The sequence below is a fragment of the Antrostomus carolinensis genome, unplaced genomic scaffold (genome assembly GCF_000700745.2).
Source record: "Antrostomus carolinensis isolate BGI_N321 unplaced genomic scaffold, ASM70074v2 scaffold37310, whole genome shotgun sequence".
NCBI lineage: Eukaryota > Metazoa > Chordata > Aves > Caprimulgiformes > Caprimulgidae > Antrostomus > Antrostomus carolinensis.
The window spans coordinates 42,335-45,263 of NW_010289760.1; positions in this window are offsets into that span (position 1 = coordinate 42,335).

Sequence of the window (2,929 nt, forward strand, 5' to 3'; positions counted from 1 at the left end):
GGCGCGTGTGGCAACGGTGTCACCAGTAACGGGCAGGGCTCTGCGCCTCCATGGAGCGCCAGGGCAGTTCTACAGTGACCACTCGGCACAAAAAGGAGAGGAGATTTTGAGGCAGACAGAATTTTGATTCCTGAGGAGGGAAGAAGTTATCTGTACTCCCAGCTCAGGCGTGACCGTGGCAGCGGTGTGGAAGCCCCTCCTTCCCGCCAGCACGTGGATCTGGAACCATTTCAAAACAAGCCCGTCCTCGGTGAACATCCACAACTCCAACATTCACCTCATCAAAAATCACACTCCATGTCTAATTACAGCAGCGCTACCAGAGACACCGTCATCACCCCTGTGTCCCGCTTCAAACCTCAGGTTTCTGCCGCTTTCAAGCCGATGCAGATTTATGGAGCAGACTGTCAACGTGCATCCAACACGCCCTCAACTTTTACAGCCCAAAGCTTCAGGGACATGAGGGAGCTCTGAACTGAGAGGAGCAGCAGAGAGTTAACAACTAGGCACGAGCTTCCTTGATACCAAATATCGACGTAATGAATCGAGAAATGAAGACAGCGCCGCTCAGATCAAGCAGAAAGGACAACACGCAGCACAACCACCGCCGTTTTCAACCACTCAGAGCTTTACTGGGCAAAAAGTGTCGTGTGTGTGTGTGTGTGTGTGTGTGTCACCCCCACACCACCAACTCTTGTGGTGACAAAGTCAAGTATCAGAACGTTGCTCCCTGAGAGCCAGCCAGTTTCGAGATAACTCAGCGCAACGCCGAGCTGCAGCACGAGTCAAGGATTCGTACAAAGCCACCAGAAACCCAGCGAGCACGCGGTGACACCCCGGAACACGGGTACTTTTTGGGTGAGAAATCAAGTCTGCTATAAAATGGCCAAAGAGAGAAAGGAAAGACCAAGCATAACAGTCACTCTGGACTTGGGCTTTTCTGTTCCATCCAATTTTGATGGTAACGCACAATTTCAACAGGTACTTAGACAAGTGAACACCGGAATGCAGCGTGCCACCAAGAGGTCAGAAAAAATAAGCAGGCAGAGCAGAAGTTGCACATAAAGAGATAACACAGTTTCTTCCCCCAATTGCCACGGGCTCCTGAACTCCAACTCAGAGTTGATTCCCAAAGCAGAATGCTGACTCAGCTGCAGAGGGTAACAGGGTCTTCCTTGGTTCAGGGAAGACCCTCAACCTCGCAGAAGAGAACGGTGGCAGCACCAGGCAGTCACTCAAAGGACACGGTGAGCCCCAGTAAGCAGGGGGTCTCCTGGAAGCCCCCTTCTAGGAGAACATCTCCACCCAAAGCCGGGTACCACGTGGTGCGAAAGTTTAACTATCACCAGAACTTCACCAGCACCAACACACAGCCACCTTCTCTTCTAGAGAGAGCAGGGGTGGCACCCACACCCTGGTTTCCTAAAGCTCTTCCCACATCCCCAACTCCTACCCCGCAGAGAACTCGCACTGCGGGAGGGGAGAGCTTCTCCTACAGCTTCTGGTGACCAGCAGCAATGGTGTCATCTTCACTAAGACTATATAACACCTGCACAACAGGTCACTGGTCAGGAGAACCAGGTCCTTCAACACAAAAATGCTTTGTTTCTTGAGCATCACCAGAGGAAAGAAACCAAAGCAGTGAGCTAACTAAATCCAAATACTCGAGAGCATCTGCTCTTCCAGTGCGCCCAGGAACGCTCGCAAATCCAGAGTGAGGGAGAGCACCCGGGGTCCACCCCTTCCCTGCTCATGAGTTGCCAGGTGAAGCTCAACCTGCAGACACCAAGCCACAGATGACAACTTTTATCATTACTTTCCACTCTACTCGACAAAAGTTTTTAGTAGCTAAGCAGGAAAGTGATGCAAGAAGCAAAATTCACAAGATCCAAGAGACCCCGTCAGCTGCCAGCACCGAGAACGTATTCAAGCTATTTTATTTTTAAAGCAAAGATGCCCTGAAGGCCAAACTCACAAAGATCTTGCAAAAATGTTTTAGAGTTGCAAAAAATACACTTTAAGACAATTGGATTTTTTTTAAAAAAGCCACTCAATAACCCAATGTCATCTTAGGAAAAAGAAAAGAAACAAAGCAGCTCTCCTCCCCCCCACATGAAAACCTCCCGAGTTGTTAACTCTGTGGTCAGGCTGGTTAGCCAGATTTCAGTCATTTCTGCCACTGAACCAGCACTGGTGAGATATTAACTTCTTTCAAGTAGAGCTGGTAAATTCCATCAAACCCAGTCTATCACAAGCAGAAAAATGTTTGAGTATCCTGAACCACAGCCTCAGAGACACTGGTAGGAAATAAAAGGGATGGTGGTGGGCAGTCCCAGTTAAAACCCAAAACCCCGAGGTGAAAAGCGCTTCCAGGATCAGCTCAGCGCCTGCAAACTCCATCCCCTCCCCGCAGCCCACCCGAGCGGGAGCTCTGCAGCCCAGGAACGCCTCGAGCTCAGCCACGAGCTCCACTTCACCGGCACCCAACAGAAAACACCGACACCGAGCCGGAGAGACACCAGAAAATCATGGTTTTATGCATGTTTTAGTAAACTCTGACATCACCAGCGATGGGAAAGCAAAGCAACAGCAAAGATACTCTCACCTGCTCCATGGGGACAATCTGCCTGTAGAAGAAGAGACAAAACTGGCCCTTCAAAAAAAAAAAACCACACAGCATTCCCGCTACAAAAGACCCAGGGAATTTTCTCCCCGGCGCAAGGACGCAGCTGAGCAAGTGATGTAAACCCAGAACCGGGGGGGGGAACGGAGCGCTGCGGCTCGTAGTGAGTAACACACCCCCATCATGTCTTCCCTGCTCTGCCAGGAGGTGGGTTGTTGTCAGACTCCTGCTCTGGCCGCCCTCGAAAGGCTTCAAAAAATAAAGAAAAAACCAAGGCAGGAAAAAGAGCAAGTAAAAAAATTTAAA